Here is a 27,376-nt window from a genome sequence, read left to right as displayed (position 1 = left end):
CAAACTCCTGACCTCAGGTGATCTGCTCACCTCGGCCTCCCAAAGTGCTGGGATTACAGGTGTGAGCCACCGCATTCAGCCTGTCATGTTTGTTGTTGTGGCTTAGACTGTTTAAAACACTGGTCCATCGGTTGAATGGAAGGAGAGAATATAAATGTGCCTTCTCAGTCCCCATCTTGAATCCCATTCATTCTCACAGCTGCTGCCCTAACTCAGCCTCATTTTCCTGCCTGGGATATTGTGGCTCTGTCACCTTCAGCCCCTTCGTCCCCAGCACATGCTGCCACAGCCAGGGTGACCTTCCAAAAGCAAGAATCTGAGTATAGATCCCTGTTTGAACTCCTCAGTTGACCTTTAGAGCCAGCAGGATCAAATCTGCCATGATATTCAAGGTCTTTGGTGAGCTGGACTCCGCCTGTGTCTCTAGCCTCATCTCTTTGTAGTTTCTCAGTGAGCCATGCTCTTAGATGCCTCCTAATGTTAGCTCATGCTGACCCCTGGCCTGGAGCACTCTTTCCCTCCGTCTGTTCTTAGATGGCTTGAATCCATCTGCTGGAGGAAGGAATACTTATGCCCCCACTCTTGATTTTTCCTTGCATGTGGAGGGAAATCATCAGGGTAACTCTCCTGGACTCCCATTTCCTCACCACCCACCTTAACAGTCTCCAATATACTTATCACACTAATTAATGGCCAGGGCCTGAAGAGAGGCAGAGCCGAACAAGTCATGTTTGGTGGCTCCTGTCTGCACAGCCCACATCCATGTCTCGGGGCACACCAGGAATCTAAGCCCCTCTGACTAAGCTGTTCCCATGCCATTCAGCATGGAGGCAGCAGTGCCTGTCACCAGGCAGGAGCTAAGTTCTGCATCCTCTTGGCTTACTTGTTTTGGTTACCAGGATTCCTTCAATAGCAGCCTCACTCTCAGGTTAGGCTTTGTCCCCAATCCAGATGCCTATAGAGTCATATCACCATGGGAGGGTATGATTCCCCATAACTGACCCTGCCCTAGAAGCCAAGTGAATTATGCAGTATGAGTCCTGAAGCTCCTTTTGGGTTCACCCTCCAACTAACTCCATGTCTTTTTTTAGAGAATGGTTTTTGTGACCTTGTCTGTAAGCGCTGGAGGTATATGCATGCCTGATGGAAAGGTGCACAGAACCCATTTGTTTAGAAGCTTAAGAAGAAAAGAACCGGGCCAGGCACGGTGGCTCACCCCAGTAATCCCAGCACTCTGGAAGGCAGAGATGGCCAGATCACAAGGTCAGGAGTTCGAGACCAGCCTGGCCAACATGGCGAAACCCTGTTTCTGCTAAAAATACAAAATTTAGCCAGGCATGGTGGTGGGTGCCTGTAATCCCAGCTACTTGGGAGGCTGAGGCAGGAGAATCACTTAAAACTGGGAGGTGGAGGTTGCAGTGAGCTGAGATTGTGCCACTGCACTCTAGCCTGGGCGACAGAGCAAGACTCTATCTCAAAAAAAAAATGTATATGTATATATGTATGTGTATATATATATATATATATACACACATATATATCTCAAGAGGCATATTGAACAGCATGCCCCTGATTTTGGTGGTCCATGTTTGAAATAAGTCTACCACAGACTGATAAATTTAAAATGAAACAAAACTCAGTGTGCCAAGTGTGGTACAATGCGGTCCTACAGTTAAATTGGGTGGTCCCCACTTCCCCTCCCCAGAGATGTAGATGAGGTATGAAAGGGAGCAGAGCTGGCCTGGGAGGGAGAGGGGAGGAGGAGGAGGAGTTGGGGATGGTCGGCTCTGTTCCCTCAGAGAGTTGATTCATAAACTGTTACAGAAGTGGCTCAGAAAGCATGTTCTGAGGAACATTAACTTGTAAGCCCCTGCTACCAGCCCTGAAAAAGCATTCCAAACCAAATAGGTTTGGGAACCTAGAGCACCCAATGCCTCTCCTGGGGAGTCCCAATTTACATTAGCATATTAAAGGCTCTGAGAAGCCCCACAGTAAATAAACTTGTATATTTTTTATTAATCCAGTTCTTCCCAAATGTCTTTAAATTTGTTAACATTCTATGAAAATATTTTAAGAAATGTTGTGTACTTTAGGATTTTTCTACTCAAAATTTGGTTCCCAAGCCAGGGACAGCGGCTCATGCCTGGCACTTTGGGAGACTGAGGTGGGTGGATCACATGAGTCCAGGAGTTCAAGACCAGCCTGGGCAACATGATGAAACCCCCTCTCTACAAAAAATAAAAAATACAAATGAATGCAAAACAAACAAAAAAATTTGGTTGTGGGACCTGCAGCATTAGCATCACGGGCAAGCTTCTTAGAAATGCAGAATCATAGATCCCATCCCAGAACTACAGATTCAGAATTCTGGGGCTAGGGCCTAAGAACCTGCATATTAATCAGCCTTCCAGGTGACTTTTATGTATCCTGGGGTTGGATGATCCCTGCTTTAGGGCAGTGGTTTTCAAAGTGTGGCCCGTGAAATTCTGGAGGTCCCCAAAGCCTTTTTAGAGGATCTACAAGGTCAAAGTGATTTTCATAATAGACTATGATGTTAGCCTTTTGCATCGATCATGGAAAAGCAATGGGGAGTAAAACTGCCAGTGCCCTAACCCACATCAAGGCGGTGGCACCAAACTGTTCTGGTGATCATAGTTTTCTTCACCATCACACACTTATAGCAAGTGGAACTTGGTATTTCATTCCTGACTGCCCTTGATAAAGCAGATATATATGTATTAATTTTGTGAAATCTCAACCTCTGAGTTCACATCTTTTTAATAATCTGTGAACAAATGGGAGGTAGACATAAAGCACTTCTGTTTCATAGCAAAATATAAATATCTAGACGAAAAATATTTGTGCAGTCTTTGAGTTGCAAGTTGAACTAGTTGCATTTTTCATGAAACACCATTTTTGCTTGAAAGGATGGTGGACAGGACAGTCACAGTGGCTCATGCCTGTAATCCCAGCACTTTGGGAGGCCGAGGTGGTTGGATAACGAGGTCAGGAGATCGAGACCATCCTGGCTAACACGGTGAAACCCCGTCTCTACTAAAAATACAAAAAATTAGTGGGCATGGTAGTGGGCGCCTATAGTCCCAGCTACTTGGGAGGCCGAGGCAGGAGAATGGCGTGAACCTGGGAGGCAGAGGCGGAGCTTGCAGTGAGCCACTGCACTCTAGCATGGGCGACAGAGTGAAACTCTTGTCTCAGAAAAAAAAAAAAAAGGATGGTGGACAAACTACTTATTCAGAGATGGATATTGTCTAAACAATGAACAAAGTAAGCTTGCCACTTCAAGGGAAACTGACAGTACTTATAGGCAATAGCATTTGAGCTTTCAAGTGAAGATGAGAATTTTGGAAAACTTGTATTTGCTACCACAAGCTTGATATCTTTCCAATACTTACAGACTCTTTCTTTCCTTCCTTCTTTTCTTTTCTTTTCTTTTCTCTTTCTTTCTTTCTTCCTTTCTTCCCTTTTTTTTTTTTTTTTGACAGAGTTTCACTCTTGTTGCCCAGGCTGGAGTGCAGTGGCACAATCTCGGCTCACTGCAACCTCCGCCTTCTTGGTTCAAGCGATTCTCCTGCCTCGGCCTCCAGAGTAGCTGGGATTACAGGCACCCGCCACCATGCCTGTCTTAACTTTTGTATCTTTAGTAGAAATGGGGTTTCACCATGTTGGCCAGGCTGGTCTCGAACTCCTGACCTTGTGATCCACCCGCCTTGGCCTCCCAAAGTGCTGGAATTACAGGTGTGAGCCACTGCGCCCGGCCACTTAACAGACTCTTCTGATGAGATTGTGGTAAGAATAATAAATATGATTTTTTAAAATACTATATGATAAAATACATCAACATCTGAAAGATCTGCATAACTCAGAAAACCAATATTTTCCAAATGACCAATGCATAATGTTATAAAATCATGCATAAGTAAAAAATCCATCTGAAGTGCAAGATAGATCAATGGATTTTAGAGTCACAAAGTACTGAAATTTCATCGATATGATTTCCGAATCCACACTGCAATTAACCTTTAAGAAGTACCACTTGTTGAGTTTTGATGCAGTATTTAAGAAAATTATCCACAATTATCTGAAAAGACTGTTAAAAATATTCCTCCCTTTTCCCACATGGGCATTGACTGTATCTGAGCTTGCTCCTCTGGGTTCCGTAAAATAGGACTAAATGCTGAGGACCAGCAGATGCGGGGGGACAGTCTGCTCCCTGGAGTCAGCAGATAAAATGCAAGGTGTCTGGGGCACCCAGAGCTCTAATACTTAATACTCATCAGCTTCCACTGCAGCTGACATAAAGACGCACTTAGCAAGGGGTGTGTGGTGCTCCAGGGAGAAAATGAGGGTAATTGAAATTAACTTGGCTCCTGCCGTTTTTTCCTCCTTTCCTAATCACCGGGAAATCTGCTGCTAGCGGAGCAAGAGGGCCTGAGGGCCAATGCTCCAGGGAGTCAGGGGCTCAATTAAGCTTCAGTAAATTGGATTTCTGGCCATGAGGCCATGGGGCTAGGTTTGGCATTGAAGCATGAGCTGCCAGACGGTATTAGGCCAAGGGCTGACCAGATGGGCCCAGCAGCTAATTCAATCTGGCTTCCCAGAAACAAGACTTGGAAGGCCAGAGCTATGGGCCTGGACAGCTGTGACTCCAGCTGGGAGGGCAAGATCTTATGTGGCACTGGGCCCACCCTGTGGCCCGTCTCAGGGAGTCCTGTGCCCGGCACCTGGCCTCGGCCAGCTGTGCACTAACAATCCTGATAACCAGTGATAAGTGGCAGTTTAGTGCTAGGGAAAAAGCCCAGACTGGGGATTGGGGGCCAGAGCTGTGGGCCCCACACAGGTATCAGCTTGCTCTAGGAGTGAATTTAGGTTAAGTCTCATTCTCCAGGACTAACATTCTTGAAAAAAAAAAAAAAAAAAAAAAGAGAAAACTCAGAATGGGAGAGAGGCTGAAACAAAGAAAGAGATTGTAAGGTACATGGATGTGCTTTGGTCTAGGAACAGGCCAAGGCGGATATTCAGGCCTGCATGACTCAGCGAGTTTGGTGCACAAGTGCACACCTCCACTTGTTATATAACCTGTTTGTGTAAGTTCATACTTGGCTCTAAGTTACTATGGTCTGTAAAAGGTATAACTGTCCTGCTGATGCTGTGCATGGGGCTTGGCTCTTGGGGGGCTCGGTGCGGCTCAACATGGCTTGGCATGGCAGGTGCACGGGTGCCCAGAGAAAGAGAGATAGTCAAAGCTGTCCATCTTGCAGATGGACAGGAGGGAGTCAGGACCCAACTTGGCTTGCTTGTGCCCAGAGAGAGAAAGAGTTAAGCTGCTGACCCTGAAGGCAAAGGAGAGCTGGCTGCGCAACTGCGTGGGGGCAGCCAGCTCAAGCAGCCGAGACAGGGTGAACAGTGTGTGAGTAAGCTGTTAATGAGAAAGCTAATTTAAATAAGCTGTGTAAGAGAGCTGCTGCTGAATAAACCATAGTCACCTGCCTATGGCCCCCTGAGTGTTCTTTCTGCCCATCCACCCACTCCCCTTGGACTTCAGCATGGGCTGGACCCGGACCCCGGGATCTGACAGAGATCATAGGAGATAAAGATAGAATGAGATAGAGACAGAGAGAGGCAGAGAGTGAGTCAGATACACAGAGAGAAGCAGAAAAAGATACAAACAACAGGGAGAGGCAGAGACATCTAGACAGAGCAAGACAAAGAGAGATACAGTTGGCTTAAAGAGCAGAGAAAAAAAGACAGGAAGAGAGAGACTGAAGCCAAAGTTTCACTACAAAGTGAATGTTCTAAGTGGGGGTGGCAGGGCTTTTTGTTTTTTTCTTAAGAATAGTTCCTAACCTGGTCTTAAAAACCCAGTTCCTAAATGGTCAGAGAAGGCCCCATTCTCATTCTTGGAAAAGAGGAGAAGGAGAGTTTTTCTCTGTGCTTCTCCCAGTTGCCTTCTCCAACCAGGGCACAGAATTCCAGATTTGGGGCAGCCCTAGCAGGCTGAGCTGTCTGGTCGGTTGGCCTCAGCCAAGTCTGCACCAAAAATCTTCCCAAACCTCACACAGAGTCCTCACACCAGCCCCTTTCAGGGCCTTAGACCACCCCAGCTATCAGAGCTGCGATAGAAAGGTCAGGGCCAGGCCAGCACAGCATCCCTGTGTCCTGATTGGCATGAATCCTCCATCATTTCCTGCCCAGCCCTTCTTCCCAGAAGTCACACCGTGGGAGTTCCTGTGTCCTGTTGTGTCCCACTTTCTGACACCCAAAACTCACCATGCTCATCCCTTCAGGCCTTTTTCTCTCTTGGACTGGGCCTGCCAGAGACTGAACTCACATCAGGGGTCTCTGGCAGACTGGCCAGCCACTCCCACTCCTGCCAGGGACTTGTTTCCCATTTTCTGTCCACCCCAACCCATGCTGCAGCCCCAGGTGTCCCTCATCTGTACCAAGCCAGGCCCATCTCTTGGCTATCCAGTAACTACTGGGAGTCAGGGACACAGAGTTTCAGGGCCTCAGCTTCCCTACTGGGCATGGTGAGCCAGGGAGAGAATGGACAGACTTGAGCAGCAGTTCTTGGCTTGGACCACACATTGGAGTCATCTGGGAGCTGTCAAAGCCACCCATGTGCCAGGATCCCATCCCCGAGAGACTCTGTTGTAGTTGGCCTGGGGAGTGGCCTGCACATTGGGATTTTGAAAAGCTCCCAAGGTATCCTGATATGCATCCAGGGTTAAGAACCAGTGTCATCAACCCAGGCCTTCGCCAGAAAGAGCCCACCCCAGACCTCACCTGACAGAGACTCAGAGACAGCCAGGCCCCGGCCCAGGGTAACACAGCTGGAAGGGGCAGAGTGGTGCTGGCCAGAGTTCCTCCATCACCTTCCTCAGCTCCTCACCCCCTTCAACTCCAGGGACAAGAGCTCTGTCTCTTACCTTGGTCTCTGTCCCTTACCTTGGTCTCTGTCCACTCTGAACTCTGGGATCCCAGGAGTTGAGTTCTGTGTTCACCTGTTACCAACAACATGTTCCTCTCTGACCCTCGTCTCCTTGACTGTAGTTTGGAGAGAATAGTAACCACTTCACAGGGTTGCGGTGACAATTAAATGAGTTTAATATGTTAAGGGCTTATCGTGGTGCCTGGCACTTAGTAAGCACTAAATGTTATCTATTAGTATTGCTGTTGCTGTTATTGTTACCACAAAGAAAGCATGAACAAACAGCAGAGTCTGGCTGGCAATTTGGGGGAGTGGGGCAATCCAGTGGTGTATGTTATAAGTTGAACAGTGGCCTCCCGAAAAGACATGTCCATTACCTAACCCCCATACCCTGTGAATGTGGCATTATTGGGAAAAAGGGTCTTTGTAGGTATAATCAAGGATTTCAAGATGAGATCATCTGAGTGGGGCCTAAATCCAGTGTGTCCTTATAGGAGACAGAAAAGGAACGGCACAAAAAAGACCATGGGAAGACAGAGACAGAGGCTGGAGTGATGCAGCCATGAGTTAAAGAATGTCTGGGTCGCCCAGGAGCTGGAAGAGGCAAGGAGGGACTCTGCCATAGCACATTCCGACGGAACGTGGCTCTGCCAGCACGTTGATGTCAGACTTCTGGCCTCTAGAACTGTGAGCAAATTTCTGGGGTTTTAAGCCAACCATTTTGTTTTAATTTGTTACAGCAGCTACAGGAAAGCTACCTTCAGAGCTAAATGTTGCTGGCTAGAAACATCCCTGGACCAAGATAGTTGACCCATTAGTCACACCTTAGGGAGATGGGATGGGGGCGGTTGTGGCTCAGCACTGCCCTGTGTTGGTGCTACAGGGGGGCTCAGGCCTGAGGACCTTCTGGGGGCCAGGCACTGGAGCTGCCCCCTTCACTGTGGAGGCCTCAACAAGTGTCTTCCCCTCTGTAGGCCTCACCCACCCCCCTACTTGGCGTTTTGCATGTCTCTGTGAGTCTCGGGGAGAAAAGACCCCCATGTGATGAACTCCTCTGAGGTCAGGCCTGGCAAGGCCAGGAGCAGCCTCTGGGGTGAAGTAGATGCTCACCCACCCCTCCCTGCGCTGCCCAGGACTTCAGGGCCCAGACCTCCCAAGCTAATGGCTAACGGCTAATGCAACCAGAAAATGAGCCCTCTCATTCTACGGCCCCCTCTCCCCAAATGGACTTGAGGAGAATGAGATCTAATGAAGTCTTTTCTATGGGATAGTTCCAAAGCTTCCCTGTGGTCAGCCGAGGGGCACCATGAGGAAGCATATGTCTGGGCAACAGGCCCCTGTGTGTTGCCAGGCAAGCCTAAGGGGGTCCATGGAGGGCTTTGTGTCCAGGGGCTCTCGGTGGTGACACCAGCAGGGCCAGCAGTTTCTGAGGGGCTACCCACCCACACCTCCTCATTCCCACTCTAGCTATGAGGTGTGTGTATGGGTGGGGCTGGGGGAGGCAGGAGCAGCTGCTTGAGGGACACCAAGGACAACTTGGTGAACACTACACTAAAAGGAAAGCCAAGTTCATTGAGTCCAGTGGTCTCATCATACAGCTGGGAATACCGAGGCCTGAGAGGGGAGGGACTAAGGTTATATCTTGATCAGCAGCTAAGCTGATATGGGAGCCCAGACTCCCTGTCTGCCCCTGAGAAGTGTGTGTTTACAAAGCACATGCTTGGGATAAGGCTTCCCTATGTGTGGGTTGAAGGGTTGGGGTGAGCAGGTTCACGCAACAGTCCATGGCTGACAGCGCTAGGTGCTCATTTGGATTGTGCCCTATGGGGAAGATGTTCAACTTGATGGCTTTCTTGAGTGCTCCATGCAAGGGGGAAAGTCAAACACAAGAGGCAGGGGCCCAGCACAGTGCCCAGGTCCTTATGGGAGGAGGTGGAGGAAGAGAAACAGGAGGGGTGGGTGAGGAGAAGTTTGCGGCTGACCAGGGTCAGAAAAGGACCCTGGAGCACTGTTCCTCGGTGGATGGGCAAGCTCTGTTCTCTTGTGGGGACTTTTATTTCTTCCCCTTGGGAAACCATTCTGGGCTCCTGACGTGCCTCAGACCACAGATCTAACACACACTTGCAAGAACACTCCAAGGAGGGTGAGCACCAACTCCCTCCCACCCCAGTGGGCGCTGCCAGCCTGGCACTGTGGGGCTCCGAGCTCAGCACCAGGTGAAGAACCAGCGTCTGCCAGACGACGGACTCACTGTGTGCAGAACACGGTGCTAGGCCCTGTGGAGTTCAGTGAGAGGATTAAGGAAGAAATAATTTACCATTTCAATGCATTGAGATTCCAACCCTGTGGGGAACTGCCTGATCTGAAAACCTTTACAGAAAGCAGGTAAATGTATGCAGATCTTCACGGCCTAAGTAATTTTCTAATAAGGCATGAAAATACAGCGAGTGGTTTGGGTGAGGAAGGAGGAGGCAGGCTTGAAGCAGGGCTTTCAGGGAGGGGTGGGGCAATGCCCGACATTAAAGACAGCGAGGGTTGTGGCTGGGAAGTACAGTGGTGAGCGCAAGAGGCCCAGGCCCTGGAGCGCCCAGACTGCTTCACAGTCTGTGATCTCCCTTGGAGCTGTGAAAGGCTTTTTTGGTCTCCACAGTGAGCCGGCTTTTTAGAAATGGGCACATTGTAATTGTACATATATATGGGTACAATTTGATATGTCAGTACAGATATGCACCATAATGATCAACTCGGGGAAGTAGCACAACCATCTCCTCATGCATGTGTCATTTCTTATATGCAATGGAGTACTATTCAGACATAAAAAGAATAAAATCCTGTCAATTGGAACAACACAGATGAACCTGGAGGATACCATGTTAAATGAAATAAGCCGGCACAGACAGGTAAATAGCACTTGATCTCACTCACATGTGGAAACTAAAAAAAAGTGAATTCAGGGCCTGGCCCAGTGGCCTGTAACCCCAGCACTTTGGGAGGCCAAAGTGGGCAGATCACCTGAGGTCAGGAGTTCGAGACCAACCTGGTCAACATGGGTAAACCCCATCTCTATGAAAAATACAAAAATTAGCTGGGTTTGGTGGCGGGCACCTGTAATCCCAGCTACTCTGGAGGCTAAGGCAAGAGAATCACTTGAACCAGGAGGTAGAGATTGCAGTGAGCCGAGATTGTGCCATTGCACTCCAGCCTGGGCCACAGACTCGCATCTCAAAAAAAAAAAACAAAAAAAAAATTAAAATGTGCATTCAGGAACCACCTGAGCATTCAGTGGTGCCAAGTGGAGTCATGCATGCGTCTGTCACAGATCCCTTCCCCTGCAGCTCGATCTTTGCTACCTCCCCCCATTCCTAGATGTTTCTGCAGGAACAACTCCTTTTATCATTTGCTTCTGTCTTGTTTCTCAGTATGGTGTCCTTGAGTGGAGTCTCAGTCACTCTCTCCACTGTGTGTAGCTCCCCTCTTAGACTGGGAATGCTCTCAGCAGAGGTCTGCTGAGAGAGGGACAGAAGAGAGAAGGGAAGAAGCAAAACAAACTCCCAGTGGTGAGACCTTTCCTCAATACAGGTCTTAGGTATTTGAGTCAAGGAGATTTCTCTTTTAATTGTGGGGAAATACATGAAACAAAACTTACCGCTTCAACCATTTTCAAGTGTATGATTCGGTGGCATTAAGTACACTCACAATGCTGTGTAACTATCATCACTAATCATTGCAGAACCTTTTCATCGCTCCAGAAGGAACCCCGTACCCAGAAAGCAGTCACTTCCAATCCTGCCCCTTCCCCTAGGCACTGGTTGCCACCAATCTGCTTTCTGTTTCTGTGGATTTGCCTCTGTGTCAAGGAGATGTTTTGATCTTTGATCTATGCAAATAACCATAGGAGAACCCATAATCTACACTTTCTTTTCTTTTCTTTTTTTTTTTTTTGAGATGGAGTCTTGCTTTGTCACCCAGGCTGGAGTGCAGTGGCGCAATCTCGGCTCACTGCAAGCTCCACCTCCCGGGTTCACACCATTCTCCTGCCTCAGCCTCCCAAGTAGCTGGGATTACAGGCACCTGCCACCACACCTGGCTAATTTTTTTTGTATTTTTAGTAGAGACAGGGTTTCACTGTGTTAGCCAGGATGGTCTCAACCTCCTGACCTCATGATCCGCCCGCCTCGGTCTCCCAAAGTGCTGGGATTACAGGCATGAGCCACCATGCCCAGCCCATAATCTACACTTTCAATTCCATTAATTTCAGCAATTCCCACCCTCCACTCACCTCCATAGTTTAGAAATTATTATCATTTTAGAGACAGGGTCTTGCTCTGTCACCCAGGCTGGAGTGCACTGGCTCAATCACAGCTCACTGCAGCCTTGAAGTCCTGGGTTCAAACAATCCTCCTGCCTCAGCCTCCCAAGTAGCTGGGGCTACAGATGCAATCACCATGTCTGGCTATTTTTTTATTTTTTATAGAGACAGGGTCTCAAATTGCTGTCCAGGCTAGTCTCAAGCTCCTGGTCTCAAGCAATCCTCCCACCTCAGCCTCTGAAAGTGTTTGGATTACAGGCATGAGCCAATAAGCCCAGCTAGGAATGATGTAATCCCTACATGTTACGGGGAAAACACTAGCCTGGAGGTTCAGAGACCAGGGTTCTAGCTCATTCTGTCCAAAGTTATGTGATCTCTTATGGATGAGGGTCCCTGATTCTCTTTAGGCCTTAACAGTCCCCATTCTGAGGCGTGGGAGGTGGACTTAGCTAATAAATTCCAGGGCCTTCTGCACCTTTGACCCTCCAGTGCTATAGCAGAAGTCCATTGACCTGGCAGAGCACAGGGTGGGTGGGACCTGGGTGACTGGGTGCCAGGAGGAAGCCAGGTCTGGGGATGGGGGGAGCACTGGTGAGGGCTCAGACTTGGCCTGCCTCACCCACCGCTGGGCTCGGGGCCAGCCTTGTCCACATTAGCTTCCTGGCTGGTCCGAAGCCCCAGGCAGCGTCTGCAGGTGGGATGTGCCAGTCCCTGTCATAATGCCTGCTCTGGGGTGAGCCTCCTGGAGGCCTCAAGCAGTGGCCTTCCTGGGCAGGCTGAGGCAGGACAGGGCAGGGCAGGCCTGGGGGACTGGGAAGGGGCAGAGGCCAGGGCAGGGCAGCTGCAGAGTGGGATGCAATGTCCTCAACCCAGAGGCTCCCTGGGACCTACTTGCCCCAGCTCATGAGAGCCTGGATTCTGAGATCTGCCAGGACTGGGGCTCAGCACTGCCTGTGGAAACAGGTGTGGCAGGGAAAAAAATTATAACCAAATATTTGTAGTCACCTCTTCTCCCTTCTGGAAAGGGAGGGTCCCTTGTTTGTGGGCTCTTGGCCTCCTGGACATTATTGTGTAGTGAAGGGAGAAAGGTTGAGATGCAGAGTTAGAGAAACTAAGAGGGTCCACTTGAGGAAAGATGGGGGAACCCCAGGAGGGGAGGAGGGGACACCCTGGGGAAGTGGGGGGCTTTCCAGGGAGGCCGAGAAAGTGGGGCAGGATGCAGAAAGTCAGAGCACAGTTCTGAGTTTTGGAGACAGCAAGAGAAAAGAGGGAGGGATTTGGATAACTAAAGGACTGGGCTTGTGGAGAGAAATGTTTAGAGATTTGGGAGATAGTGTATCATGTGATGTATTGTGAAAACCCCTTCTTCATATCCCTAGAAAACCACCACTGATGATACATGGTACAATTCAGTGCTTTTGCAGAGAGATTGGTGTCTTTTTTTTTGAGTAACGCATTGGCTTGGCTCCATTTAAATTACAGGCAGACATCTTCAGCAGATTTTATTCATGTTCCGTTAGCTAAATATTGGGTTTCCTATTTTCTGGGTTGCCTGAAACCACTTTGTAGGCCTTTCCACAGTGGGAGGCACCTCAGAAATCACCTCTTTGGCCTGCAGCTCTATCTCCCCAAGCTCTGGGGTTTCTTGAATGAGTGGCCTCGTTCAGAAGATAATATAGCATCCCTAATCCGAAAATCCAAAATTGGAAATGGTTCAAAATCCAAAACTGTTTGAGTGCCGACAGGATGCTCAAAGGCCAGGTTCAAAGGAAATGATCATTGGAACAGTTTGGATTTCAGATTTTCAAATTCCAAAATCTGAAAAAAAAAAAATCTAAAATCCAAAATACTTCTGTAATTGTATTGTATCCTGGAATTGCAATTGGGTCCTGACCTGCCAGCTAAGGCAGTGAGCAGCCAATAGAGGCTCTCCATGCACCCCTCCCACCCCTCACCCTCCCACGGGCTCCCTGCTAGCTGGACTTGTGCATCAGCCCCCAGCCTCCCCTTGCACCTGCTGGAAAGCGGGCATGATGCTCCTGCCCTGCCTTCCTGGATCTTGGACCACTGTGACAATTGCAGGATTCCAGCCAGGGAAAATGCTACAGGGTAGAAGTTCAGCATCGCCCTCAGAGTGACAGGAAGTGGGTTTCAAGCTCAGGCCTGCTTCTCCTTCCCCATGGCCTTCCTGTGGCCTCTGACCCATCTGTGAAATGAGGGCAGTAGTGTCTTATTCAGTGCGCTGCTGGGAGGTCAGAGAGAATGGATGCAAAGTGCTGAATGCAAAACCCCAGCACTGGGAGGTGCTTTCCTCTACAGCACCTTGAATCCCAGTCCAGAATGCAGTGCACAAGACATTTGATCTTAAATTTCTTGATCTTAAATGCAACACTTGAGTTTCTGAAGTCAAGGTCCCTTTCCTGGGCAGTCAGTTATGCCTTAGCACTCTGGTCCTATGTGAAGTCTGGGGGCTTGGTGTGCAGGGAGATACCTGTCCTCTGTCATCCTTCCACCTTGGTTGCCACTGAGACATCCATTTTTCTCTCCATCGTTTCTGTTCTGTGGCAGGCCCAGGATCACCCCAGAGACACCATTGTTGCCGGGGGTGGCAGGAAATGCTATGCGAGAGGGTCAGGGGTCCCCCTGCCTCCTGCCTCCATCCCTCCCTCTGCTCTACCATATCCTCCCCCACAGCAGTGAAGTTTAGAGTTGCCACTGGCTGGAATGAGGGGGAAGGCAGGAAGGAGAAAACCTGTTAATATTTCAAAACGGACTTCTATCCCAGTGACCTATATGTCTGAATATAAATGTTTCTTTGAGCCATCCTTCTGCCCCACCACAGCAGTGAGGCACGGAAGAGAGGGAAGACATTTAGGAAGAGATGAGTTCACAGAGGGGAGGGAGAGATGAGGGAGCTCTCAGAGGCCGTCTGGATGGTGTACTTCCCATTCCCCCATGGGGACACATGTATGGCCCCCTTCCTAATTACTTTGCGTGCTTTAAAGCCAATTAGCGGAGAGCACTAATGGGATTTCACAGAGGGGCTCCCTGGCCATATGGCTCAGGGCCTCCCTGAGTGCACCAGGGATGGCATTTGGGAAGCTCAGGGAGTGACAGATGGGTTTGGTGACATTCAGGAAATTATGCAGACCTGCTCAGTCCTGGGCCTGGGCCCCTGATTCATGGCAGGCCTTGGGAAGTCAGGGGCCGGGGAGGGAGGACAAATGTGAATTAGTGATCACAGGAGTGTGTTCCACCAGCCCCCTTTGGAACTCAAGGGCCCTTTAAATAAAGCAGAGTGTAGATGGGTTTCCTGAGGGTTCTCCCACCCCGGGGCTGCCTTGTGCAGGGAGGGGGAGGAGGAACTTCCCTGGACTCCATAAAGAATATGCAGAGTGGAACCTGCTCTGTCGCTTGCTTGGGCAAATCACTTCTCCTTTCTGAGCCTCAGGTTCCTGTCTGTGAAACAGGATAAACCACCTCTCCTAAGAGTGTGGATTCATTGAGATCATGGGTGGAAATTCACCTGGCCATGCTCGATACAATATAAATGCTGAATATAGCTAGCAGGCCACTGTCCTCACTGCCCTGGGCCAAATGAAAAGCATGCTGAAATAGAGACCCTAGCGTGGGGGCAGTGGCAGGAAGGAGAAAACAGTCACCCACCCCTGAACCCACACCTCCAGGGAGGTGCCTGCAGGAGGAGGCATTGAAACAGGAACCTGGAAAATGAGAACGACTTCAGAAGGAAGAGAAAGGGAGAAGGCAGTCCCCGTGTCCAGAGGGGCACAAGCAAAGGCTCTGAGACAGGAAAGTGTCTACTGGTTCTGAGGATGAGGCTCCTTATGCATTGGAAATGAGAATAGAATGACAAGTGGTGGGTCTTGGGTGTTCCATGAAAACATAGGCTTTATTGTGTAGGCCATGGGGAGCCCTGAAAATTTTTGAGGAGGTGAATAGCAGGATATGACCTGTGTGTTGGAAGCACAGATTGGAGGGGGCAAGACTGGAGCCAGAAAGGCCAATTCAGGCGAGAGGGGATGGGAAGGGCTGGGAGTCAAGAGAGGCCATGGGTGTTGTAATGATGGACTCAACAGGTCTCGGTAAGTAATGGCCATGCAGGTGGGGGTGGGGGGTCTAGGACAATGCCCAGCAGCTTGATAGGAAGTCTTAGGGGCTGAAGGGGCTGTTACAGAGATTGGAGTCAGGATTAGGGGAGCAGCAGGCAAGAGCGGGGTGATGAGTTTGTGTTTGGATGTGAATTGGAGGAGGCCATCCAGGCCATTACCAGCAGATGTGTGGGACTGAATCCCAGGGATCCGTAAGAGTTATTTGCTTGGGGTTTCCTATCCTCTCCAAGATTGCGGCACTGTTGAGTGGGCATCCCACACCTGGGTGTTGGCCATGGAGGTTCTGGGCAGCCCCAGCTGAATGCTGTGTGACCCGGCTCCATTGCCTCTGTGTGCTCCAGTGGGCCCAGGACAGGGGTTCTCTGAAGTGTGGGGCTCAGCTGTTCCACCTCCTCTGCCATACCCTGGGGGTCAGTGTCCCTCTTTGTGGGTGCCATGGCTGTGTTCCCCCTAGACTTTGTTTTTTTTTTGAGACAGAGTCTGACTCTGTAGCCCAGACTGGAGTTCAGTGGTGGGATCTCAGCTGTCTGCAACCTCCACCTTCCAGGTTCAAGGGATTCCCATCCCTCTACCTCCAAAGTGGTTGGAATTGCAGGCACGCACCACCACACCCAGCTAAGTTGTATTTTTAGTAGAGACAGGGTTTCGCCATGTTGGCCAGACTGGCCTCAAACTCCTGGCCTCAAGTGATCTGCCTGCCTCGGCCTCCCAAAGTGCTAGGATTACAGGCATGAGCCACCATGCCTGGCCAACTCCCCCAGATTTTGTAGCTTCACCTTGTCAAGATCTCCATGTCAGCTGCAGAGAACGTCCCTCAGGATGGCTACCTGGGGATTGCCTCCCCACACACTCTAATTAAAAAATAATAATAATAATAAAAATAAAAGGCCCGGCACGGTGGCTCACACCTGTAATCCCAGCACTTTGGGAGGCCGAGGCAGGTAGATCACCTGAAGTCAGCAGTTTGAGGCCAGCCTGGTCAACATGGTGAAACCCCGTCTCTACTAAAAATACAAAAAATTAGCCGGGCATTGTGGCAGGTGCCTGTAATCCCAGCTACTCGAGAGGCTGAGGCAAGAGAATAGCTTGAACCTGGAAGGCAGAGGTTGCAGTAAGCCGAGATTGAGCCATTGCACTCCAACCTGGGTGACAAGAGTGAAATTCCATCTCAAAAAAAAAAAAAAGATAAATTTAATCTCTCTTATTGAACTCAATGATTAAAAATGGAATTGGACTTTTGACTCTCATGCTTCCTGGCTTGAGTGAGCTGTGCAGAGGTAGCAGGGGCAGCACCAGCAGCCTTCAGACAGCTCACAAGGCCTGGCAAGGGGATGTATTTAGGCTTTCCCAGGTGTTACCAGAAGAAGCAAGCTGCTCTCTGGGAAAAGGCAAAGGTCAACATTTGCAACCTCGGATTTCATTGAAAAGAATATCTGGGAAATTACCACTGACTGAACAACTGATTCAGAGAATGATTAGATGTTCTAACCACACACAAACTTATTCTCTCCTTAGATTTTATAATCCTCATTCGACGAGCATCATTCATCCAATAAGCTCTTACTGAGCATCTTCTTGTGTGTCAAATGTTGTGCCAGGCTTTGGGGACGCAGATGTGAAGACAGGATTGCATATGGAGGAACCTGGACTTTGGGGCACCTCAGGGTACAGAGTGTAATCCCACCCCTTTATCACCTATGCCAAGCCAATCATGGAATGGTATGCCCCCAGCCTCAATGATGGCTTCCAAAGTGGGAACTTGACCTTAAGTGTTCTGATCAGAGAAAACCTAGGACTTTTGTCCCATGGCAAAGGAAAAAGAGCTTTCTTCTTCTGGATGCTGCAGAAGGTAGATGTGATACCTGGCACAGCTGCAGTCATTTTATGACTATGAGGAAGGCTGGAGGACAGAAAAGGAAACAGAAGAGAGAAGGGCCCTGATCCAATTCTGCCTACAAGTGGTGGGTTGCCAGACTCCACAGTTTGGCCAGCCTACACATTCCTTTTAAATAAAAGGAAGTGATTTAAATAAATCAATCTGTAGCCAAGAGCTCTAACTGAAATGGGCATGTATTATGTGCCTGCCATTTACATGACAAATTTAATTGAGTCCTCACAACAGCTTTTTAATGTAGAGATTGACAACCTCTTTTTATAGATGAAAATATCAAACCCAGTGGTGAAGTGACTTTCTGAGGTCGCCCCATTACATAAGTAAGGGATTTGGGTTCTAGAAGTTTGACTCCAACACCTGTTTGCTGCAATACAAAGTTGCTTACTGTGTTGCATGGGAAACTTCATCAAATTCTTCTCTCTCTTTGGGATCCTCCCAGGATTGTTTTTCCTGTTTTTGTTTTTGAAACTAGAGAATGGATCAAGTTTCACTGCTGGGTTGACAAGGGCATGCAGGGGCACAGGCCATGTGAGGCATGATGCCAGCCCCCAGGCCCTTGCAGAGAGTTTGGGGAAGCCTTCAGGAGGTGTGGAATTGCAGAGGCAGGACCACAATTAGCTAGATCTGAAGAGGCAGGGGACCCAGCTGCCATCTGGGCTCTGGGTAGAAAAAGAGAAATCAGAGCCTTACAGAAAAGACATCTGTACCTTGTTCTGCAGACAGACTTCCTGCTGTGATGCACCTCCTTATTTTTTGCCTACAGAGCAGGCTTGACATTTATGTAGATTGATTCCAATTTGGCATTTTGACCAAAGGAGCTATTAACCCTTTCCCTCCCGTCCTGGGGGAAAAATGGCTTGTGGGGCCTGACCCACAAGTGACCCCGTCAGGCTGTTCCGGCCCTTTTCTGGCTTAGTCTCTGGCTGGGAATGGATGGCTTCTTTATGACCCTGAGGAGGTATGGCCAACAGGAAGCACAGTCGCTCTCTCCTGAGCTCATTTTTCACCCTGGCTGGTTTTGCTGGAGATGTGACCAAAGCTAAATCTCAATTTTGGGGAGGAGGGGCAGTCAGTGGCAGTCATCTGCACCTGGGCTGTTAGATAAAACCTCCATGCAGCCTCTGGAAGCCAAACTCAAGATTTAAAGGGGAAGAGCTTTATTTTGTTGACAATTGCGTTACAATTCACTTAGTAACACGCCACGTCTTCCTACAGAGGTATGCACTTTCACTCTGCTGCTCCATCTGATCCTAGTTACATCCCTAAAAGGGGGCGGGCATGTGTCAGGATCCTTTTTTCACTCTGAGGATACTGAAGCCCAGAGAGGTCAAGCCAGTTGCCCTACTTTGCACAGCTGTTCAGTGGTCAAGTCAGTGGTTTTAGCCTCTGACAATCCAGCAGACTTCCTATTACACCGCACTGCCTTTCATGCAGATTTAGAGGGAAACAGAAAGAATCTGTGCTCCAGTGCACCGTCTCCCCATAGGACCGTGAGCTGCTCAAGGCAGGGTGGTAATGGAGTCACATCTGGGCAGCATGATGTGGAGCACCACTGATATTTGGGAGTCCATTTGGGACTGGAAATTTTTTGTTTTACAGACATTTAAACGAGTCTACATTTAGCATTCCCGGACCCTGGTCACTAAACCCCAGCAGCGCCTCCTCATTCTTATGAAACCCTCCTCCCCACAAAAAAAAAAAGCCCCAGACATTTCCAAATCTCCCAGGGTGGAGGGAACAGGGTGGAGTAGAAGTGGGCAGTACCACCCTTGGTTGAGAACCCAGTCTTTGGAATAAGATGGCTGAGGTTTCAAACCTTGTCTCTGCTCTCCCTAGCAGGGTGACCTTGGAGGTCTGGCTTCCTGATTCAGAACATTTACCCCAGAGAGTAATCAGGAAGATGAAATGAGCTAATGGACCCAAAGCACGAAGCTCCATGCCAACATGAGATGTTTTGATTAAGTAACTAATAAAAATAACAAATGAAATCCTGTCGCATTAAGAGTTGGCCCTACTATGTTTACAGTAGGTGTTCCATAAATGTGGCTTCCTTCTGCATTCTCAGCATCTACCTCAACAACCACATCAACAAAAGTAAACATTTATTGGTTTACTTTGTATACATAAAGCATTTAGCAAAGAATTTGACACATTGCCCCATTTATTCCCACAACAGCCCTATGAGGTAGTTACATTATTGTCCCTGTCTTACAAATGTGGGAACTGAGAGCAGAGATTGATTAACTGTAGCCTGCAGGCCAAATCCAGTCACTGCCCATTGTTACTGGAACACAGCCTCGTTCATTCATTCATGTGTTGTCTATGGCTGCTGCTTTTACATTGAGTAGTTGCTTGCAGCAGAAACCATATATGGCCTGCATAGCCTAAAATATTCAGTGTCTAACCCTTTATAGGAAGAGTTTACTGACGTCTACTCTAGAAGGTTAATTTAGAAGGTGACAAAACTAGTTATGGTGGAGGCATGAGTCCAACTCAGTTCAGTTTGATTCCAAAGCTCAGGCTCTTAGTCGTCCACACACTCCCACTGGAGGCAGTGGATTTTCATTAAGTGGTCATTAGACACTGAAATTGTAAAACATTTATTTTAAAATAGGTTATGTTATATATTTGGTTTTTATTGTGGTAAAATGTCTGTAATGTAAAACATACCATTTAACCACTTTTAAGTGTACAGTTCACTGCCATTAAGTGCATTCACAATGCTGTACAACCATCACCATTATCCATTTCCAGAACTTTTTCATCATCCCAGATAGAAACGCTGTACCCATTCAACAGTAACTCCCCATTCCCTCTCCCCCAGCCCCTAATAATCACTATTCTACTTTTGTCTGTATGAATTTGCCTATTTTAGGTACCTCATATAAGTGGAATCATACAGATTTGTCTTTTTGTCTCTTATTCCATTTAGCATGTTTTCCAGGTTCATCCATGTTGTAAGATGTATCAGAATTTTATTCCTTTTTAAGGCAGAATAATGTCCCATTGTGTGTACTGTCAGATGTTCCTCCATTTACTATGGAGTTACATCCCAATAAACCCACTGTAAAAGAAAAATATTGTAAGTCACAAATGCAATTAATACACCCAACTTAGTGAACATCATAGCTTAGCCCAGCCCACATTAAACATGGTCAGAACACTTACATTAGCCTACAGCTGGGCAATATCATCTAACACAAAGCCTATATTATAATCAAATGTTGACTATCTCATGTAATTTATTGAATACTGAAAGTGAAAATCAGAATGGTTATATCGGTACTTGAAGTACAGTTCCTGTTGAATGTGTATCACTTTTGCACCATTGTAAAGTCAAAAAATATTAATCCAAACCGTTGTGGGGCAGGGCATGTTGGCTCACGCCTGTAATCCCAGCACTTTGGGAGGCCAAGGCAGGTGAGTCACCTGAGGCCAGGAGTTCAAGACCAGCCTGACCAATGTGGTGAAACCCCATCTCTACTAAATACAAAAAATCAGCCATGGGTGGTGGCACATGCCTATAATCCCAGCTACCTGGGAGGCTGAGGCAGGAGAATCACTTGAACCTGGGAGGCAGAGATTGCATTGAGCTAAGATTGTGCCATTTATTCCGGCCTGAGCAACAAGAACAAAACTTCATCTCAAAAAATAACAATAAAAATAAAAATACAACATCATAAGCTGGGGACCATCTGTGTTTGTTTTTGAATAGATAGTACATGCATAGAGTACAAAATTCAAAAGATGCAAAGGACCTAGAGTGAAGAGTGAATCTCTCTCCTATCCCTTCCCCCTCCAGACCCCAGCTCCCCTCCCAAGAGACAACCAGTGTTACTGCATTCTTGTGTATCTTTTCTGAGAGGGTCTATGCATGCTCAGCATCTAGGTTTCAATAGTATTTTTAAATATATTTTCACACAAGTATTACTACACCTAGCAGATTGTTCCTGCGTCTTTCTGATAACCTTTTTCTTTCTTGAGACAGGGTCTTGCTCTGTCACCAAGTCTGGAGTGTAGTGACACAATCATAGCTCACTGCAGCCTCGACCTCACCTACTCAAGCAATCCTCCCACCTCAGCCTCCCATGTAGCTGAGAACACAAGTGTGTGCCATCACACCCGACTAATTTTTTTGTTTTTGTAGAGATGTGGTCTCACTATGTTGCCCAGGCTGGTCTCAAACGCCTAAGCTCAAGCCATCCTTCTGCCTGAGCTTCCCAAAGTGCTGGGATTGCAGGTGTGAGACACTGTGCCTGGTGGCTCACACATTAAGTACTCTTAATAATATGTCTTGCAGATTGTTTCGTATCATATCTAGAGTTATCTCACTCAACAACCGCATATAATCCCACTGCATGAATATATCATGATTTATTTATCTGGTCATTATAAGTAGACATTTAGGTTGTTTTTAATCTTTTTCAGTAATGAACAGCTCTACAGTGAATGTTCTTTTCATTTTTTTGTTGTTTGTTTTTGAGACGGAGTTTCACTCTGTCGCCCAGGCTGGGGTGCAGTGGCATGATCTCAGCTTGCTGCAACCTCTGCCTCCCGGGTTCAAGCGATTCTCCTGCCTCAGCCTCCTGAGTAGCTGGGACTACAGGTGTGTGCCACCACTCCCAGCTAATTTTTTATTTTTAGTAGAGATGGGGTTTCACCATGTTGGCCAGGCTGGTCTCGAACCCCTGACCTCCAGCTAATTTTTTATTTTTAGTAGAGATGGGGTTTCACCATGTTGGCCAGGCTGGTCTCGAACCCCTGACCTCAGGTCATCTGTCCGCCTCAGCCTCCCAAAGTGTTGGGATTACAGGCGTGAGCTGCCATGCCTGGCCTCTTGTCATGTTTTTAAGATGAGTTTTAAAGCCAATGTAGTAGAAGATGAAGTATGTTTCTCACCCACTCCATGTTGGACTGCATTTTTCAGGGAAATTGTGCTATCTGGAGAACCATATTTGGCTCAGAGGATCAGGAGTGCTTGGATCCTACCCTGGTCTAACCTCCCTCCCCCACATCTGGGCCAATGAGAGATGGAGGAAAAAAAGCAAGGAACAACTCATTCTTAGAGGGGCTGAAAGCCTAAGGCCATGCTTGTTGGAGGACAGCCTTTCCTCTAACCCAGGATTTCTCTTTGACTTTTTTCTTTTTTCTTTTTTTTTTTGAGACTTAAGTTTTGCTTTGTCACCCAGGCTGGAGTACAGTGGTGCAATCTCAGCTCACTGCAGTCTCCGGCTCTCGGGTTCAAGTGATTCTTGTGCCTCAGCCTCCTACATAGCTGGGACTGCTGGCACCTGCCACAACACTTGGCTAATTTTTGTATTTTTAGTAGAGATGGGGTTTTACCATGTTGGCCAGGCTAGTCTCGAACTCTTGACCTCAGGTGATCTGCCTGCCTCAGCCTCCCAAAGTGCTGGGATTACAGGCATGAGCCACTGCACCTGGCCTCTCGGACATTTTGGACTAGATAGACCTTTTTTCTATCTAGTTCTTTACCTCAATGTAGAGGTCACAATGTCAGGCTAAGGCTTCTAATAAAGCTCCTGGTTGTCATGTAGTGGGAGAGAGGAGAGCTGAAATCAGTACTGTGAGATGTGGCTGAAATGTCTGCTGTAGCTCCAGGTGAGAGAGGCCCAAGACCTAGCATGGGAACAAAATCTCCCAAGATCTGGCAAGCCAAGCAAGCTTCCACTTTCTTGATGTTCCTCTCTGATGCATAAAGATCACAGCTTTTGCCAGCCAAGGAGGCTCATGCCTGTAATCCCAGTACTTTGGGAGGCTGAGGCAGGAGGATTGCTTGAGCCCAGGAGTTTTGGACCAACCTGGACAACATGGCAAGACCTCATCTCTACAATAAAAAAATACAAAAATTAGCCAGGCATGATGGCGTGCACCTATAGTCCCAGCTACTCGGGAGGCTGAGGTCGCAGGATTGCTTGATCCTGGGAGGCAGAAGTTGCGGTGAGCTGAGATCACACCACTGCACTCCAGCCTGGGAGACAAAGTGAAACCGTCTCAACAAAACAAAACAAAACAGCTTTGAAAAGAGATGGGGTAACAAAGATCACAAAACAAAGAGTTAAAAAAAAAACCAGATTGTTCTTTAATTAAGAACAACCAGGGCTGGGCAGAATTGAAGATGTTTCCCCTGCCAGATGATTGGATGCCTCACCTTTTAGGGGCAGGGGTCTGGATAGGAGTGGGGGAAAAGCTTCCTTCAAAACCATCTTTCACAGAGTTGGATGCTTTTTGGAGAGGACTGAATTTGGATTAGGCATTCACATTTATTTCTGCCCTTTGCAGTCATGTCATGGAAGCTAAATCATTTCTTAAAACTAGTATTATTTCCACCCCTTCCAAAAGGAGCTTTATCATGTAAACTGAGCGCCTGAAATCCAATCCTATAATGACTTGATTAGTCCTGGGAAAGCTCCTGCCTTTAATCCTTTTCTCCCTCATCTCCTCCTGCCAGGAAGGGCCCCCACATGACCCTCCCAGGTCTGGAGGTGAGGTATTCCCCACTGTCACTCTCTCCTCCCCACGTCAACTGCTGGCCCCTGAGGCCTTCTGAGTGATGGGGAGGGTTTGGCTAGATCCTTAGGGGGAGGAAGCCAGGAGATGCTTCCCTAGGTCAATCCCTGGGCAGGCCCCACTTCCTTCATTTCCTCATTCGTTCATCCAGTTAACATATGCTTAGTGCTTCTCATATGCCAAGCACTGTGCTCTGCACTTCACTCTGTGAGCTCTGATAATAGGGACTAGTATGAGTTTTCATTTATGGATGAGGAAATCAAGGTTCAGAGGGGTTAAGTCGCTTGCCTGAGACCACAAGGTTAATGAGTAGCTTTGCTGTACTGGGGACCTAGAGTCTGAATCCAGCCAAGCGACTTCCAATGCCAAACTCACTCCAGATCCACACCCGGAGCAGAGGAAGCCACATAGCTGTGGAAAACAAGGGCTTCCTGGAAGTGGTATGTGGCCTGAGGCCAGGAAGGACCAGCTTGGGAGAGGGCTACTGACTGCTTACTGTAATCAGCTTCAGATTTTCGGCATCAGCAAGGCAGAACCCTAGTGAGACAGGTCAGAGAGACAGGAGGCTCTTTGGTGACCCTGGATGGGCTCTGCTCATGGGAATTTGATCCCACCATTAGTTTTTGAGCTCTTGCCACATGCCAGGCACAGGCCCTGCTCCAGGAATCCCATATATTATCATGTGCCATGGCCTGGGTTTCTGCGATGGCTTCAGTAGCTCACATTCCCCCTTCCTGGACATGTTGGACGATCCTACAGCCTCAGGCCAAGGCATCCCCAGAATCCCCCCAAGCTTCTGGGGCCGGGGGTGGTTGCTCACACCTGTAATCCCAGCACTTTGGGATGCTGAGGTGGACAGATCGCTTGAGCCCAGGAGTTCGAGACCAGCCTGGGCAATGTGACGAAACCCTGTCTCTACAAGAAAAAAAATACAAAAACTAGCAAGACTGATGCTGATCAGAGTCCTGCCCCCTCCGCCTGCTCCCAGTCCAGGCCAGGGATGGCTTCTATTTACCTGGGTCTTCCCCGAGCTCAGCTGAGCTCCAGCTCATAGTGAATCACATGTTGGGAATCAGCTAAGAGCTGGCTCTGAAGATCCCTGAATAATGCATCAAAGCCCTTCTCCCCTGCAGAGCCATTAGGGTGGGGGTGAGGGGGATAATGCAGAGGAGTCAGTGTGTTCCCCACCCCAGGAAGAATACTAGGGTTCCAAAGGCCTTTGCCCTGGTGTTCATGGGCTTGAGACTCAAAGGTCCACAGGAGTGGGTGACCCAGTACATAGGTAAACCAAGGCAGGTTGCGGATGACTACAAAACCAGTACATCCTCCAAAAGAGGGCAAAGGAGGTTCAGCTTCCAAATATTCAGACTTTTGCCATTGCAAACTTTAAGAAAAAAAAAAAACTTTATTTTTAGCATCCATATAAAAGTTGTATTGTGTGGTTTATTGTTTTGTTTTTATTTTGAATTTTCTCCCCTATAGAGAAGCACCAAAACATCTTCAGTGCTAAGACCTGGAAAAGTCAAAGTCCCTCCTGGAGATCCAGTCACAACCACAGGATAGCGGAGCTGGGGGTGCCTGCTGAGTTCACTCCATCCACCCTACCCCACTCCCAGAACCGTACAGGCTGAGCAGTCCAGGCCAATTCAGGTACCCTCTTCTGGCTCTATGAAGAACGTCTAGGAAGGGAGTGGAGAGCTGCAGAGGAGAAAGAGGGAGGGGATCAGAAGGAGGAGGAGCAGGAGGAGGAAGGGGAGGAGGAGGGGGAAGACAGTGCCAGATTGACAGAAATTTTTGCACCTCCTGGCACCCTGTTCCCACCCTGGACCTAAGTGAGCCTTCCCAGGTGCTATGCACTGAATGTTTGTATCCTGCATGATGAAATTAATGCCCTTATAGGAAGAAACACGAGCAAGTAGGCCTTCTGTCTCTCTCTTCGCCGTGTGAGGATATAGCAAGGAGGTTCCATAGGAGAAACCAAAAAAAGAGTCCTCGCCCAACCCAAACCATGCTGGCAGCCTGATCTCCAACTTCTCAGCCTCTAGAACTATGAAAAATAAATGACTGTCTAAGCTACCTAGTAATTTGTTATAGCAGCCTGAGCTGACAAAGGCACCAGGTCACTATGTGACTTGACCGCCTACTCTCTCTTTTTGCTCTCCAGACTCTGGGGACCCTGGTTCTCTGCCCTTTCTCTAGCCCTCCTTCTCTGTGTGCTGTCCTTCCCGCAGTCTGCAGCCTCTGCTGATCCTTAGTCCACTGCTGTTGGCCATCTCTTCCACCTGTGACCATTCTCTCCTCATTCCCTCTGGGATGAGCTCACTCCCTTCTTTGGTACCAATTACTATCTATGGCAGTGGGTCTTGACCTTGGATAGACTCTCCAGGGACTCTGAGTGATTGGTCTGGGTGCAGCCTGGCCACAGAGCATTCTGAAAGCTCCCCAGGCCATTCTAATATAGACCACTGAACAGTAAAGGGTTAGTTTGCTCCGCAGCCTTGGGTCACTCCAACCCTGCACATTCCAAAGAAAGGACTGGCCCTTGACCACCTCTGGGGAGATAACTTTAGAATATTCTGCCTTTTTTTTTTTTTTTTGAGGTGGAGTCTCGCTCTGTCACCCAGGCTGGAGTGCAATGGCACGATCTCGGCTCACTGCAACCTCTGCCTCCTGGGTTCAAACAATTCTCCTGTCTCAGGCTCCCGAATGGCTGGGATTACAGGCACCTGCCACCAGGCCCAGCTAATTTTTTTCTATTTTTAGTAGAGACGGGGTTTTGCCATGTTGGCCAGACTAGTCTCGAACTCCTGACCTCAGTTGATCCGCCCGCCTTCACCTCCCAAAGTGTTGGGATTACAGGTGTGAGCCACCACGCCCATGCCTGGCTGAAAATTCTGCCTTCTAAGAATGTTTTGTGTGCCTGAGACTTTGGGCCTTGGTGTATCAATACGACTTCTTTAAGGACTGAAGCCTGAGTAGCTGGGGTCAATCACCAGGAGTTGCATGCCTGCATGACTGACCCCCCAAGAAAAACCCTGAATGCTAGGGCTTGCCTGGGTGGCTTCCCTGGTAGACAACACTTAGCATGTGCTGTCATACATCATTGCTGGGAGAATTAACCACTGTCTGTGCAACTCCACTGGGAAAGGATAACTGGAGGCTAGTGCCTGGCTTCTCCTAGACTTTGTCCCTTTTCCTTTTGCTGATTCTAATCTGTATCTTTTCACTGTAATGAACCACGACCAAGGGTATAATGGCTTTTCTAAGTCCTTTGCATCCTTATAACAAATCATTGAGCCCATGGCTGGTCTTAGGATCCTCTACACGACCGCCAAGACCAGGAACACTGAGCTGCAGTATACACATTGCTGGGCCCCACTCCAGAGATTCTGATTCAGTGCACTTGGGGTGGGCTTAGGAACCTGCCTGGTTAGTAAGCTCCCCAACACTCTGCTCTGCTCCCATTCAGTGAATACAGGCTGCATGGCTGCCTGTCCCCTCTCCCTACCCTCTAAAGGCCAGTCACCCAGTCCTCTCAACCATCTCCAGAGTCTCATCTCTTCCTT

General features: G+C 48.4%; 1 long non-coding RNA gene across 2 annotated transcripts; it reads left to right on the top strand.

The window, feature by feature from the left end:
* The first annotated feature begins 1,123 nt into the window (after nt 1-1,123).
* On the top strand, nt 1,124-25,447 carry LOC131381166 (uncharacterized). Of its 2 annotated transcripts, none has more exons than XR_009209684.1 (3): nt 1,124-1,263; nt 7,444-7,636; nt 25,293-25,447. It is a non-coding gene; the product is annotated as an uncharacterized LOC131381166 (long non-coding RNA). The 2 variants fall into 2 exon arrangements; XR_009209685.1 differs by lacking the exon at nt 25,293-25,447 and adding an exon at nt 16,904-17,014.
* The last annotated feature ends 1,929 nt before the right edge of the window (nt 25,448-27,376 follow it).

Source organism: Hylobates moloch, unplaced genomic scaffold (assembly GCF_009828535.3).
Source record: "Hylobates moloch isolate HMO894 unplaced genomic scaffold, HMol_V3 SCAFFOLD_14, whole genome shotgun sequence".
Classification (NCBI taxonomy): Eukaryota; Metazoa; Chordata; class Mammalia; order Primates; family Hylobatidae; genus Hylobates; species Hylobates moloch.
Note: the sequence above shows the minus strand (reverse complement) of the source record. Positions and strands in the feature narration are given on the sequence as shown.